The 17,174-nt window shown below is 42.5% G+C and overlaps 1 long non-coding RNA gene and 1 pseudogene across 1 annotated transcript; one reads left to right on the top strand and one right to left on the bottom strand.

The window, feature by feature from the left end:
• The first annotated feature begins 9,570 nt into the window (after positions 1–9,570).
• Positions 9,571–11,219, top strand: LOC139813260 (uncharacterized). The gene is made up of 5 exons (XR_011732098.1): positions 9,571–9,909; positions 10,024–10,180; positions 10,265–10,442; positions 10,527–10,750; positions 10,833–11,219. It is a non-coding gene; the product is annotated as an uncharacterized lncRNA (long non-coding RNA).
• A 27-nt stretch (positions 11,220–11,246) lies between these two features.
• On the bottom strand, positions 11,247–14,308 carry LOC139813443 (ATP-dependent DNA helicase PIF1 pseudogene; annotated as a pseudogene).
• Between the last annotated feature and the right edge of the window lie 2,866 nt (positions 14,309–17,174).

Below are 17,174 nucleotides of genomic sequence, written 5' to 3' on the forward strand. Positions count from 1 at the left end.
GAAAAAAAAGATACGTGATCGCGAGCGAGAACGCGCGAGGGAAAGAGACCGCGAACGGGGCCACGAGCGAGAACGCAAACGGGGGTCGGGAGCGAGAGGGACCGCGCGCGAGAGAAAAAGACCGCGCGAACGAGAAGACTCGCGCAAACGGAAGGACGGGGGCGCAAGACGCCGCGCGAACAAGAAGACAAATGGGGGACGGGGGAGAAACATCTACGAGGGGGAGATAACGCGAGCGTGCCGTGTGACGTCACGCGGACTCCGCGGCGCGGCGAAACGCGAACGCGCGTCTCCTCGCCCCGCGGCGCCCAAAAACGCGAACGCTCCGCGGTGCGGCGAAAACGCGGATCCCCCCCTCGCCCCGCGGCGTGGCGGAAACGCGGTCGCCCCGCGGCGCCGGAAAACGCGGTCGCCCCGCAACGCCGGAAAACGCGGTTTTTCCCTCCCCCTCCCCCCCCGCGGCGTTCAAAACACGCGGTTCCCCACTCCCCTTCCCCGCGGCGCCCGAAACACGCGGTTCCCCCCTCCCCCTCCACCGCGGCGCCCGAAACATGCGGTTCCCCCCTTCCCCTCCCCCGCGGCGCCCACGGTTTCCCCCCGCGGTCCCCCCCCCGCGGTTCCCCCCCGCCCCTCACCCCCCCTCATTGCTCCATAGTTAGAACTCCCGTAGCTTACCTACTGGGGCTCTTCTCCGGTTGGCCCGGCACCACGTACCGGGCCAGCCCGAAAGAGGGTTACCCCCTCTCCCCCTGCCGAAGCACCGGCGAGCAATGGACAGGAGGGAGAGCCTCTCCCCTTGTCGGACCCGAATTCCCCGACACGCCGAAGCACCGGCGTGCAATGGTCGAGCGATTCGGGCCCACCCCGCGGTTTTTTATCGAGGTTTCCTTCCTCTATGCCGGCGGGAGGAGTAAAAACTTCTCCCTACCGGTCCCGGCCGACCGGGCGATTGAAGTTAGGGCCGCCAACCCTTACCGGCGATTGGAACTGACCCGAAAACCAGTCCCTGAGGGAGTTGCCGGGCTCCCATTCTTCCTGCATCTCTGGTCCGTAGACCGGCGGCAGGAAGGGTGGACTCTTAGACCCCGCACCTCACCAACGGGCCACCGCAGCGACTTCTGCGAGCAGAAGTCGCCGGACGTAGCCCGTCAGATCCGAACAGGGAGCCCTCTCACCACGCCAAGGTAGTCCACCACGAGAGAGACCCTCAGTTACCTTACGTTTTTACACCCCGATATCACCTCACCAGGGTCTGAGAGACCCCTGCCGTTTTCTCCAGCTTGTATTTTCAAGACAAATGTATCAATTTGAAGTCTTTTTTTTAATCGATGCGTCTTTTAAAGTACTACAAGACTGTGCAAGGTAGATTATTCCAAGTTAAAAAATATAAATGTTATTTAAAAAAAAAAAGACGTGTTTTTCTAAAAAAGCGAAAAAATTTGCTTTTTTTTAAATTGACGTAGTGCGTACTAAAAAAAGATACAAGGGGTTTCTTATACATGATTCGAAAGGTCAGGAGTTGTATTTTAAGAAGAAATTAGTGTCATAACGATTGGTTCTAAAAAGTATATTTTTTTTTGCAAAGTGAAATTGCATGATTTTTTAAGAAAATCGATTAAATATTATTGTCTCTAAAAAGCGGATTTTTTTTTTATCGTAAAACTTGCCACCTTGGGAATGAAATATAAACATGTAAAAGAATAACAAAATATTTTTCAAAAAGTTTCATATGGTTAGTACAAAATGGCGGCTATGGAGAGGTAAAAATTCATGTTTTTTTGTATAAAATCGCTAAAAATGTTGAATGAATGCAATAAAAATGCATAAAAAAATATTTTATTTGTTAAAAATAGACATAAAAAAAATTGTATTACGACGCGCAAGTGCTGCATATTTTTGCGTCATGTTCGTTACACATGAATTGTACCACCTTGGCCGTTGACCGAGTGCGAGACCTTTGTCTCCATTTCTGTATAATAATAATAATAATAATCTTTATAATGAAAAAATAAAACAGTTTCAGTTAAAAAAATTTTGTAAATATTTATTAGAGTTTACCTGAGAATGTCGCAGCTGCCGTAAAATTAATATCTTGACGCTAAGCTACTACATATTATTTGATTCTGTAAACCAATAAAATCCAATATTTTACTTTTTATACAACACAGAATATTTTTTCCATCATTATATTGCATAAATACACTTTTTTTTATAAGATTTACTTATTTACTTGTATTTTGACAGTAATCGTTTTTATCACGCTATTACCTCACGTGGGTCTGAGTGACCCTAGCGTCCCACTTCTCACTGTCTGCCATGGCTGCTTGACCGAACTGACTTTCGCAAGTGGCCAGGCTAGTGCTAGAACCTTCAAACTTTTTCCCCCCACGGATCCGGAGTTCCTACCACTGCGCGTTTAAAAAGGGCGCGACTTTTAAACACGTCTTGGGGCACTTAGGCCCAGGTGAGGTAACTGAGGGTTAAAAAAATTTCTTCCCTCTTCAGATAGGTCTCAGCTAGTTGACAGGCTTTATTCAGGAAATCAGACCACTCCGCAGATTGAAGACTCTACTTCGGAAAGAAATTAATAACACACAGTAATTTAAACACAAAACTATTATAGTTCTTAAAAAAACTTAAATGTCCTCGAACAATTTGCTTCCCCCGCCGAGATGAATCAAGTCTAATTTTTCTCATAACTGAGGCACTAAGAACGGAAGTGCCTCGTCTCTCCGCAGGACCAACACTCCCCTCGATTGGTCCTGAAATCACCCCGAGGCGTCCTTTCTACCCTCCTCCTCCTTTTCTTCTCCCACTTTCTCCTCCGCGTTTCGCAAAATGCGTATTTCCTTTTTTTCAAAACTTTTCTCATCTCCGAAATTCTCCCCGTGAATTATCTTTATCGCTTTCGCTCTTTCTATAACCAGATTCAAAGAGGTTATTCCTTCTAACTGAAGAGTACGTCTAATAAAGTTATCCGTAATCGCGGAAATAAAATGCGCACACGCAATCTTTTCCCGAACCTCGTAGGGACATTCTGGGTAAGCGAGACGCGAAAGTCTTTCAAGTTTGGAGCCAAGCGTAGTCGGAACCCGGATCCTCTCCAAACTTCTGTTTCCGATTGGTGAACTGCGTATAATAACTGAGACAAATCTCCCTCACCAAAATGCAACTCTAGTTTCGATTTTAATTCCTCGAAACAAAGGCTTTCTAAATTTTCTACGGATTCAAGCACCGTCTGCGCTTTTAGCAACGGACTTCGACGCGTCATCCCAGTTATTGGCACGCGCGATTAGAAGGAATTGGGAGAGGAACTCTCGCAGCGGTGTCGTGTCGTAAAAAATGTCGGGCTTTAATTTTAAACCCAATTACGCATGCATATCACTTCCGCGCGCTTCTTCCGCGAACGCGACACGCGCTCCCGTATCTCCGGACGCTCTATTTAAGGAAGGACTTAGCTGTTGGCGGAGGAATAGAAGATCCTCGTCCCGATGTGGTAGCTCCGCCGTAAATACTGCCTGCCTCTGAGCCTGCTCCTCGCGCATCGCACGCATCTTCTGCAGAACCGCTTGGAGGGTCTCGGCTTGCGTCGTGGCCTGCGGCAGGGTCTCGTCCGCGTCCGATTCTTCGAGGGGTCCGCTGATGAAGTCATCTCGCTTGTTTCTCTGCTCGTCTAAGAACGCTCGTCCAATCCCGGACGAGCCCTTAAAATGTTGCGCTCGTCGCGAAGCACTCTCTCTCGCGGAAATAAAGGGAACACCGTTTGGTAATTCTTCAGTTTAGCTACAGCAGCACAAAAAACGATGAATTTAGGCTTATTCGACGCGTTTTTGTACGAAACGACCGAATCTGGCAGAAAAAAGTGTCGCTCTGCCCCGCGACGCGAAATATTAAACGTTAAAGTTGACAGGAATCAGGTTATGATTCCTGTCATACCGACGAGATGCAGCGACTACGACCATGCCCTGCGGCCACATGCGCATGCTCAGTGGTCGCACGCGCATGCAAAGTGCGCCAATTTTAAATGAATCAATCGTGCAGAATAACCAAGCATCTCGATTCAAGTAGTTAGGTTGTAACCGGATCACCGATGAACAATGAAATATCTAAGTATTAGCCACTTACTACTTGGGCTGAATTACGGTCGCCACTGTATTTTCAGGCTTAAATACAGAAACCTGAGACGTATGCGTTGCCCCGTCCTTCCTCTCAGCGTAATGGCTGCCGTCTTCTACGTCGCGGACGTGTTCAAGGCCGTCGGCCACGCCCTGGTAATGCGTTGCGTAATTCGCGGAAATTGATGTAGGAATCGCACTGGGGTCGCAAATAATCACTCGTTTGTTTATTATAAACAAATAACAATTTAATATTCCACAGTTTACAGTTTCTCAGCCGTCGCGGTATCACTCGCTCGCGCAATCACTCGCCACGAGGTCCTTCTCATTCGAATGTCCACGATACAGAGCTTATTATTACGACTAATCGTCGTTTCGCTATCAAGAACGTGCTCGTACGCCGATGATGCAATGTCGCGTTGTTGTTAGGCCGTCGCGAAGCAAGCCTTCCTCGAATCGAGTAATTTTATGCGTAACCGTATTCACGATTCAACGCCTCTATATTCGCACCGAATATTCGCAATTGTCGTATGCGATCATGGGATAAGTAATCGGTATCGAGTGTTGTCGCGTGCCCGATAAACGTAATCACGCCTCGAATAATTCCCGAAAACTGTCCTGCGTAATGCTGTTCGTTAATACTCGCATTTATCGTAGGCGATCACGGGATAAGTAAACGCTATCGAGTTTTATCGCGTGCCCGATGAAACGTGTTCACGCCTCGATATTCTCGCGAAGACTGTCCGGGAGAAACGGTTCTCATTCCCCCACTTTAGTTGCTGACGCAGGCGCGCCGCTTCCCGTTTCGGCGGGAAAGATCACGCATCGCGCGCCTTTCTTCGTCATCCAATCGCGTCGCTCGGAGACGAACGACACGATCCTACTGTTCACGGCATATTGCCCTTGATAGCTGAGCCGTTGTGATTGGCCCAGCTTCTTCGGATCAGAGAAACTGCGTTCGGATTGGACGGCGGACAAGGGCTCTTGCTTCGACCTCGGCGATGCGGCAACCAATGCCAGCCGTCGCAACGGGCACAAAGTGCACCTTCGCGGCTAGTCACTCGGAACGGTTCCGAGTGACCTCGAATGATCAATTTGACGTTCCTGGACATTGCAGGTAAGTAATCTTTTTACCGGAATCAAATCTATTAATTCCCCTTTTTTTTCAGGTACCCGCGTCTTATAGGATCGTCTCGCCCAATCAACGGACGTTATTGGCTTACCAGTAATAACAACGTCGGTAAGCATAAGTGATACATGACATGTATAAAATAATAATAAAATTCATTCTCTCGACAGGGAAATATAAAATAATAACAATAAGGTGTGAATTTACGCGTCCCGACATTATCTCGTTTCGTCGAACCATTCTGGCTCCTCATTGGTCGGTTTTCCGCGATCACGTAAAAAGGTTGCGCCTCGCGCTCTCATTGGCTCTTGGCCTCGCAAAATCGTAAATTACTCTGAAAACTTGCAAAATAAAATCAAAGTGCCAGGAATCGTTCCTATTGGCTGTTACTGCGTTGAGAATGTTCGCTACTGTCAAATCTATCGAAACTAACGCTAATCTTAATAAAACCGACTGGGTCGCTTCCCATTGGTCGTTTCCGGTCGACATGACTGTCTCGCTGTCAAACCGTCTAATGTTAATGTAATGAATGTGAAACCGTCTATCTCGAACCCCATTAGTCCATTCTCGTGTAAATTATCTACGCGGCTCATCATTCGTCGACGATCACTCTCGGATCGATATCGATGCTTAGCAATAAAATATATAATGTGTAAAGCGTGTAAATCAATGTAACTGTCTGTACGTCTGGGAAGGATATTATTAAGGGAATAAAGATTATTAACGTTACGACTAAGTATTCCTTCAGCCGCATGATTCTGATTGGTTGTTCTAAGTTTGAAAATAAGGTTCTGCTTTCACCCGTTGTGAATGGGCTAATAACAATGTACATATGATTGCTGTTGCAAATACAATGAAAATAAATGCCAAAACTACTATACGGAATCTATCCGAATCCATCCCTTCTGAAACTATGACCTTGGCCTCCTATTGGCTCTTTTCTCTATTCTACTGATTTTAATGGCTCTAATGATTTTAGTGACTCTACTAATGGGTTTTTGGTGTAAGGATTGTTGGGATTGGTCAATGTATGTGTTTGTAAGGTAATATAGTCTTTTTTATACGTCAGTCTTGTTTTAATTTGTCTCTTATACATAACTAGCGCTCGCTTACGCCCATTCGCGCATTTACTCCCATACTTCTAATAAAACTCATAAAACTACGAATACAATATTCTTGTGCTCATTGGCACTTGTCACAATCAGACTATAAAAATTAACTAATAAACTTAAAGAAATCATAAAATGGAATGTAAAACTTAATCCTTCTCGCTCTTTGGCATGCGTTACGCTAACTTGCGAATAATATGTGATAAAATAAAATGTAATATAAAATTAATAATGCACACAGATAAATATTATAAAAAGGGTGAGTTTAGTGTTGGCAGTCACGGTTCAAAGTTCCGTGAACTGCGATTGGCTCTGGGGCATCTCCGCCTCGATCACCTCCTCCGCTGCCGGTGATTGGCTGATGGCCTCGACGACAACCTCGCCTGTTCCAGCGGGCTGTTCGGCTTCCTCCTGGAGTATGATCGCCTCCGCTACACCCTCTGGTATTAACTGGAGGATCTGCGCGACCTCGGTGTCCTCCTCGACGGTCGGCTCCCCCTGATTGGCCACCTGGGTCAGTGGCTTCGTCGGCTCGATCACGCCCGTCCTCGGCACCTCTGCCCTCTGATCGCTCATCGGGACCACGAAGTCGACTGCGGCGCAATCAGAACTCGACGTTGGAACGAGTGACCTGTCACCCGGTTCCAAGGTCTCACGCTGGGAGTTTTATTAGTTTAGTTATGCGTGGGAAGCACACACACACACACACACACACACGGGGGGGTGCGCCTTTGCCCCCCCCCTCCCCCGCACCCACCCCGTCGGTAGGCAGCGTGGACCTTGCTTTACAACATAAAGTACATGCTAAGTTGTAAAACGAAATTATAAAGTACATGCATGGGGGAGGGTGCAGGGGAGAAAAGCCTTTCTGTTCACGTGCGCTCACGCATATAAGCCCCCTTGCACCCCTCCATGCATGTGCTTTATAATTTCGCTTTACAACTTAGCATGTACTTTATGTTGTAAAGCGAGGTCCACGCTGCCTACCGACGGGGTGAGTGCGGGGGAGGGGGGGCCGAAGGCCCCCCCTTGCACCCCCCCGTGTGTGTGTGTGTGTGTGTGCTTCCCACGCATAATTAAACTAATGAAACTCCCAGCGTGAGACCTAACTGCTTGAATCGAGATGCTTGGTTATTCTGCACGATGTAACTGTTTAATGATTTTCGTTAAAGCAGGGCACATACACACGTGTGTATGCCCTCCTTTATAAAAGTTGTGATTTTTGTTAAAGCAGGGCACACACACGTGTGTATGCTGGTGTATGCCCTGCTTTATAGAAATTGTGATTTTCGTTAAAGCAGGGCATACACACGTGTGTGTGCCCTGCTTTATAGAAATTGTGATTTTCGTTAAAGCAGGGCATACACACGTGTGTGTGCCCTGCTTTAACGAAAATCATTAAACAGTTACATCGTGCAGAATAACCAAGCATCTCGATTCAAGCAGTTAGGTCTCACGCTGGGAGTTTCATTAGTTTAATTATGCGTGGGAAGCACACACACACACACACACACAACGGGGGGGTGCGAGGGGGGGCCTTCGGCCCCCCCTTTCCCGCACTCACCCCGCCGGTAGGCTGCGTGGACCTCGCTTTACAACATAAAGTACATGCTAAGTTGTAAAACGAAATTATAAAGTACATGCATGGGGGAAGGTGCAAGGGAGAAAAGCCTTTCTGTTCACGTGCGCTCACGCATGTAAGCCCCCTTGCACCCCTCCATGCATGTGCTTTATAATTTCGTTTTACAACTTAGCATGTACACTGCTGTTCAATAATGCCTGGATGTGAGTTTTTACCATGATTTATCCCATCTATGCAAAATGTCATGTTTAAGGTTGTAGACTGCTAGAATGTATGGATATAATGTCCCTAGATAGGCAGATATAACCTCTCAACCTTCCAAAATTAGATGTCTATATAAACATTGGAGGAAGAAAATAAAAGTTAGAAAAGGTAAAACATTTAATACACTTAATAAACATTTAATAATAGTTATTTGTGTAACAAGTGAGGTAAGATGGAAATTGCGGGTGCGGAGTGGACGCACGAGCCGAAGGCGAGCAAAATTAGATGTCTATATAAACATTGGAGAAAGAAAATAAAAGTTAGAAAAGATAAAACATTTAATACACTTAATAAACATTTAATAATAGTTGTTTGTGTAACAAGTGAGGTAAGATGGAAATTGCGGGTGCGGAGTGGACGCACGAGCCGAAGGCGAGTGCGATCACCCGCACCCGCAATTTTCAACCTACCGCACGTGTTACATACCCTATTTTATTTATATTACAAGTGCGTGTAAAGTGGCCTATTACGCGCGTAAAACGTGCATACCTAGATGTTTTATTATCACCATCAATAAAAGTGTAATATCATTGAAGATAAACTTTTTCCAACAGATTATTTGTGGGTGGAAGGAGATATCTGTGAGATGTCAATGCTGCTCATAAATCCTTTACCATTTGAATTGCACGTGTCTAACATGAGACTTTTGACAAACGGTGTAGTATTTGAATCGATACCAGAAAGTATTAGCCTGCCTGCTGAGTCTGGTCCGATTGCGGTTACGTTAGCAGGCAGACCCAAGGAAGTTGGTGATTTAGAAATACTCGGATTCAGCATGCATACAGCATACATTAGGAGTTAAATCTAACTGTAGATTGAGATACATGGAGGGTATGTTACATCCTCAATATACGGTCGAAGTCATTCCAGTCTTACCAAGAATTGATGTCGCAACTAGTTTGCCTCAAACTGCTAGTTTCAGTTCCGGCGACAATATAATTACCAGCGCGAGTATATCTGTCTATGGCGGTGAGAGGTTTGTGTCTACTGTTAGCATTAACAATTTTTTTTCCTCAATATTATTTTCGTGTAAAATGGTTTCGCTTACATTTGCAGCGCCGAGTGGACGATAACGAACGCCGGTCAAGTTCCTATTGAAATAGTCGATTTATCAGTACAGTCCACTCTGGATGCTGTAACTGAGAGTAAAATTTTCAAATGGAGCGATGAGAATCTAATAACGCAATTGCCTTCACAACCTGGCAGCAGTGCGAGTCTTACTTTATATCTGTACGCAGCGACGGATTTTATAGCGCCTTTGATTAGAACTTGTAATATAATCGTTAATCATATTATTATGTTAACATAATTTTGAAATATTATTAATTTTTCCTCTTTGCTAAATTTACAATTTATTTTCAGATGTCACTGTCTTAGTCAACCAAGTAGTTTAATATCACATTCAGCCCACAGTTCTTTACCATCTAGGCTTAGTTCTCCGTCTAATACGAAAAGACAATCCGAGCTGACCTCTTCCTTCAGATCGGGAATAAGTTCGCACTCGGCCACTCTTCTGTAGCAAGCATGCGTTTGTCGAAACTTGCGGTACCTTTGCATATGTCTAATATTATCGAAGGTCAATTGAGGATAAAATATTCAGGAGGTGGAGGCTTGGTAACTGGATACTGCAGAATTTCATCTGTTTTTTATAACCATTGAGATGCTACCCAGTGTGCAGATTACTAATTGGGATGTGTTGCCGGTTGAAACGTAAGTCACGAAAACGCAAATATTTCGTAAAATAGTATTTATTTATACAACTTGTATCTCATATGTTATCGCACATATTTTATCTATAAAAATTCTTTCGCTAACAATTTTTAGACCATTGCAATTTTATCTCGTACTGGACGTGACAAACATGACAAATCACGAAATGGAATTGCACTATACGCAAAATAAATGTATATACATGGAAGGTAAAGAACCATGTAGAATTCCTGTTCCAGTTGACCGATGTCCACTTAATAAATTATCTATGGTAATAACGGAGACGTGTGGCCTATTCGAAGACATACCGCAATGTAATACTATTCTATCGTAATACTATTTTTTTCACTTATAGTTAAATGGTGCTGGTGATGCAAGTGAACTCCAAAAAGTATATGCTGAACATATAGCTTCGTTGGTTGATCTACGCTGGCAATTACTAGGTACCGAGTCAACGGGAAAAGCAACTCTATCCGGCATTACTTTAACTCAGGATATGTTATATCTGGTCAGAATGAGTCCTCTACAGTGAGGTGCGTATACTATTTATACACTATTTACCATGCGTATGTATAAAAAAAAACTTAAAATTACTAAACAAATTCAACATTTTCCAGAAATAACTATCAACGATATTATTGTAAAAGCACAAGAAGAACTGTCGTGTGCTTTGGGCGAATGCATAAGTGTTGGTGTGGGAGTGTGCAATGCTCTGGAGCATCCGCTGAGTGATCTTACATTGTCCATTAATTTCTATCAGGACCATTATAATGGAGTGAATAATTATCAGTTGGAAACAAGATTATCCATAGCTGGAGCAAATAAGGTCATGCTGCCTACTGTGTGTCACAACTTTAATAAATACAATTTATTAATATTATACACCCTTGTCTTACGTTCCCGAATTTATGAAAAAACAACAGTTACAGGAATCCGGCAGAGTCTATCATGAATGTCGCGTAGTATTTTTCACTGCTGGTCAGTACAAAATAGATATTCAATGTAGTAGTAAAGAATTCGCTCCAAATTCTCCAATACTTTATTCGGAGCTCGTAAATGCGGGACATACATGGCGTTATATACCGCCCGTCGAAATAACTGTCGACGATTATTAATATAAATAGAAAATACAAATCATCGTCTACACCAATGAACTGTAATATTTGTAAAAAGAAAGAACCGAAACGTTGTGTATTAATTATATACATAAAAATAAAGAAAAAATATTTACTTTAATAAAGTTAATAAATTTTTATGTAATTCTATGTGTATGCGTTAAATATAAATTGTTTACTTTCAACAAGCTATATATGTGTAGATTATAAAAACTATAAATATTATCGTTTATTTCCCTCTAACTTTATCTTCTTGCCGAGAGGAATCATTTCCATCTCTTGCACATTCCTCCTAAACTTTTTGTAAGTATTAGCCCACACCTGTTGGCTATTAAAATCTAAAACACGTAAACTTTGTAAGCTCTGAGCTCTCGAAAGTGCTACGTAAGATTGACCAGCGTCAAATACCCTCGCCAAACACATTTCCACACAGTCTAAAGTTAAGCCCTGACTTTTATGAATCGAAAAGGCCCACGCTAGCTTTAACGGAACTTGTTTTCGGTGTATGACAGCATCGGAAGTGGTTTTGATAGCCCATTTTTCCATCTTTGCCTCATAATGGGTTCCAGATCGCAACTGAATCACCGGTATATCATTTTTAAAACTAACAATAACCCCTCGAGCTCCGTTCACCAATCCACTGTTAACATTTATATTTTTCAGCAGCATAACTTGCGCGCCAACTTTCAGTACTAATTTACCGGGTATAGGCAGCTGCTGATCCAACATGTGCGTCATAGAACTATCGGAATCTAACGCTGTATATACTTTACTCTCGCCCTTAAGTTCATCCAACTAAAATTCGTTAATCTCATCGGCTTCCTTCACGTGCGAACATAATCTAGTTGCCAATACTCCGTTGCTTTCAATTTTTTGCTTCGCCGTTTCCTTCAAGATATCTACGATGTCATCCGTGACTCTACCTATCCTAACGCTATTCAATATTTTCACGAACGCCTTGTCCTTTTGTCGATGGACCGTCTGCAATTCAAAATTAAAGTGAACACATTTTTGCTAGGCCTCTCTCTGAAAGCAAAACTTGGCCTTGTCGTCGGTCCTAGACACGGGAGGTAACTGAAAGAAGTCGCCGCACAAGATTAATTGTATTCCTCCAAAGGGTCTTTCCGTTCTGTGCACGTGTCTCGCCACCGCCTCGATCTTGTCAAAAAAATCACCGTTTACCATAGAAATTTCGTCAATCACCAAGTGTTTCGTTCTCCTCCATATCGAAGCTGCGGACGGACGGGAGGCCAACTGGACGCATCTCTTCTTGGTGGCGGTACCCAGACCGATACCGGCAAACTGATGCAACGTAATTCCACCTATGTGATAGGCCGCCACTCCCGTGCTCGCCGTGGCCATTGTCACGTCCGGGGGAAGGGCCGAGATTATCTTCCTCAGTAGATACGACTTACCAGTGCCTGCGCTACCGGTGAAAAACACGTTCTTCCCGCTGAGTACCGCGTTCAGAATTCGCGTTTGCTCCTCAGTCAGCTCTCCCGCGGTAGGATTCTCGTACAGCTTCTTTGCCGCGGGTACCTTAGGGCCATCGTCGCTGAAATGCTTCAGCTTCCTGACCACGCCCGGCGACGGAGTGGTGACCGTCGCGCGTGACGCAGCCATAGCTTTCTCCTTCGCTCTGTTGACCTCTGTGCTTGTAGCTGGACTGATGTCCTCGCCACCGCCGCCCGGTTGCACATTCGCAAAGAGCTTCTCCCGCAAGAGATCCTTTGGGACCTTACTTCCTGGCCCGTCAGCTTGACGAATATAGTCTTCAGGAAATTTATCAGCTGGGAGGAGTGTGCGTTTGACAGGAACAACGTGCAGTTTTGTTCTTTAAACTTGATGGACGCCTTCCCCTCGGTCATGAATTTATTGAATACCGATATACCTCTTAGGGGTAGCTTCGTGAGCGCGTTCGCCTTCTCGGCGCGTACCTCGACCAGCAGTTTGCGCTGATTGTCTCGAATCAGGCGCAACGATGCCGTCCGGTGAGTCGCCTTTCTCAGGATGGATCCTTGCGCGTTTAACCATTCCACGGCAACGGTGCAGGTCAACAAGCAGCTGTCAGAATTCCTCGCAAGTAGAGTTTCGTTCACCTAGGAAACGCCATTTACAGGTATTTTATTTTACCTTCATGCAAGTATATATGATATTCGTAAAATAAAATAAAAAGTTGCTCTAAAATGACACCCTAATATACATGCACACACACACACACACACACACACGTATACACATATCTTGCTCACCTAATAATCGATCCAATAGCCTTCGTTGCGTATAATTTTTTGCATTCTAATTGGCATCGAATTACAGACAGCACTTATAAGTTCTGGTCGAGTACGTAAATTTTCCCAGGTGGCACGAGCATGGGCTATGAGATCATCTCGAGTTCGGTCCTGACCAGATACCCAACCTTTGACCATGACACCTGTTAAAAATCAATCACATTCTCCGGTAATTAAATTTGCAGTCTTATATGTTTTAAGGTAATTAAATATAATAATAATTTATTCATATTTTTCATATTAAGTAGCTATTAAAGTACTCATTAAGATATAATTCTCAGAATTTGAGGTTTGTCAATGTATATTTTTATTTTCCTATAAAAGAGAATTTTATTTTTGAAAATAGCTTTATATAACTGAATGTAGTAAAAATCTTTCAAAAACCTTGCATTTATTATAAAAATAAATAATATTAATATCAATATTAATGTAATTACAAACTAATTATAATTATTTATTATTAAATAATTAATACTATTATTATAATTTATATTAGAATATTAATATTTGTTATTTATTCATTTTTGTTCAAATTTTTTATAATTTACATGTTTTCAGTTTATTCTGATCATAATCAATATCGTTATTAAAACTCTTATTCAATGAAATACAAAATTCTCAAATTCTTTTTCTACATCAAGCTATACTTAAAAAACTGTTGTCTATATTTATAAATACTTGTATATAATTACAGATAACATCCATTACAAGGAAGGATAAGAGGAGAAAAAATAAGAACTTACTCCAGATGTTCTCGATGGGATTTAAATCTGGTGATTTACTCGGCCACCTGAGAAGAATTACTTCCGGATGTTCCTCGAACCATTCACGAACAATATTCGCTGTATGGACAGCGCTGTTATCCTGCATGAAATGTAGGACGTCGTATTCCTCTGCGGGAAATCGTTGCCTCGCACTCGGCAACATTACATTTTCTAAAATATGAATGTAATATGCAGCGTTCATCCGCGGAGGGATCTCCTCAAACGCCATAACACCAGCAGTCGACATGCAACCCCAATATCCGCACGTTATCCGGCCACTCCAACTTTTTTGAATAACATATTGAGGCTGTAATGCCACATCACGGCCTCGGCGACGATAAACGTGTTGCCGTCCATCGGCGGAAGATGTAAAAACCTAGTATTATATAGTATATTATATTTCATATTATATAGCATATTATATATAAACACACTAGATGTAAGAATATTATAATACAATAATATAACTAGTTTTAAACAATGTAACAAATATATAAGATAATTTTTTCTATTCTTTAATAAATATTATTCAAGGTCTAACAAGAATGTATCACAAAAATTCTTAATATTTTTTTAAATTCCAGGAAAGTATAGATACCTTTTCGTCAGACCATATAATTTTTGCCCAATCATTAGGAGTCCAATTCAAATGTTCTCTTGCAAAATTGAGTCGCTCTTGACGATGAGCGTCGGTAAAAGTTGGCTTCCTTTTTGGACGACAAGCTACAATTCCAGCTTCTTTTAATCGTCGGCGACCAGTGCTTACTGAAATCGGTAGTTCCGTCTCTGTGATCGCTGTATTTATTGTTGAAAAAGGGTCCTCTTCAATGTAATTATAGAGATGTAAGTCCTCTTCGACAGTTGTAATTTTTGGTCTTTTATTGTTTTTTCGATGATCCGCCAAAGCAGGATTTCCTCCTTCTTCGTATCGACGAATCCACAAACACACTGTTTTTATATTACATCCGATCGTAGCCGCAATTATGTTTTTAGGCATTCCTGCTTGCCATAATCCTATAATCCTTCCACGCGTGGATGGCTTTAAATTCGCAAAAATGTTACGCTCTTCCATGTCCATAATCGTCCAATAAACAGTGCCAATAAACAATTTGATATAGCACGATATAACACGACGACGGTAATAATAATGAATAACGGATAAAAACAAAACACGATTGATTAAGCAAACCCAGTCGCGCATTGTTGGTAAGAATAATGTGTTTGTCTTTTTTTTTATCATTATAGACATGGAAGATAGAGACCATTTATAAGGAAATAACATTTTTGCGACTCTAATTCAATTAGTGCATGAAAAAATCATACGCTTATTGCAAAGAGAAATGCCTGAAAACGAAATCGTAGCTACGATTAGGCGTAATATAAAAATAGTGAACTTGTAGATTTAGCGATACAAAGAAGCAAGTGAAACTATTTCAGTGGATCGTAGAAAATAAAAGATCGAGAAAAACCACATTCAAAGAAAATTTATATCCCGACAATTACATAAAGAAGACCTTTTTTCAATAATAAGAACAGCGATCGCAAAAACGGAGCCGATTTCCGTAAACATAAGTTGCTCAAGTTTAATATAATTAATTATTTAACGAAAAATGTTGTAAAGTTTTATCACTCGTTAACACAGTTGAATTTGTAAACGTTTACAAGTTATAAAATAATAGTAATATTAATGTAAATATTATATGTAGTATTGTTAATAGTAATTAAAAACAAAATGAAAAAGTAGCAAATACTTATCCATTTATTAAAATAAATATAGAAAAAATACGTAAAAAGTTATATTCTACAAAATACATATTAAAGACATACACTTAAAAGACATTATCAAACCGTTTCATTTCACAACTGTCAAATACGGCCAGAAACGATCATAGGTTAAGTCTGTTTATTTAGGGACATTTTCATGCGTATAACCTGCGCAACCTGAAACTCATTGATTCACATAGATGGGAATAAGCACGTTAGAAATGTCACTCCAGGCAAACGGAAGTCCAGGCATTAATGAATAGCAGTATACTTTATGTTGTAAAGCGAGATCCACGCAGCCTACCGGCGGGGTGGGTGCGGGGGAGGGGGGGCCGAAGGCCCCCCCCTCGCACTCCCCCGTTGTGTATGTGTGTGTGTGTGCTTCCCACGCATAATTAAATTAAAGAAACTCCCAGCGTGAGACCTAACTGCTTGAATCGAGATGCTTGGTTATTCTGCACGATTGATTCATTTAAAATTGGCGCAGTTTTACATGCGCGTGCGACCACTAAGCATGCGCATGTGGCCGCAGGGCACGTTCAGTGTTGCTACATGTCGTCGGTATGACAGAAATCATAACCTGATTCCTGTCAACTTTAACGATTAATATTTCGCGTCGCGGGGCAGAGCGACACTTTTTTCTGCCAGATTCGGTCGTTTTGTGCAAAAACGCGTCGAATGAGCCTAAATTCACCGTTTTTTGTGCTGCTGTAGCTAAACTGAAGAATTACCCACCGTTTTACAAAAGAAATTCGGTTAGCGTTTATTAAAACAGGCTCAATACAGAGAGCGTGAACACACCTTCAAATGATCCAGCGGCTCCAGAACAATCTGACAGTTGTTGTTTTTTAATCAATACATCTCGTTGCTAAGGACGCTTTGCTTCGCCACTCGGAAATTCGCTACTCGGAAATGCATGTTTCCAATCGGAATTAAAATAAAACTTATCTATTAATCCTTGATATACTCGGAGATATTTATAAAAGACATATTTACCACTTATGGCGAGAACTGTAGCGCGCGCATTAATTGTTGTTTTCCGTTTATTATCCCGCCATTTCACAGACGCAATAGAATTAACTTTCCTGCTAGATCGCGGCAATACCGGAAAATCAACCACATCTTTGTAGGCACTGTCCAGCCACCATATAAGTGCATATTTCTTTGGTTTTGGCTTTGGTATCACGTTTCGTCAAAATGATCACGAAAGTACGGAACGAAATTTTCACAACTAAGCTACTATCTTATGTCGATTGTTTTACGTGGTGGTGGTGCCGGTGGTGGCAGTGTGATCACGTGGTCACACTAGGTTTAGTCACGTGACCGATATA

This window comes from Temnothorax longispinosus, chromosome 5 (assembly GCF_030848805.1).
Source record: "Temnothorax longispinosus isolate EJ_2023e chromosome 5, Tlon_JGU_v1, whole genome shotgun sequence".
Lineage (NCBI taxonomy): Eukaryota > Metazoa > Arthropoda > Insecta > Hymenoptera > Formicidae > Temnothorax > Temnothorax longispinosus.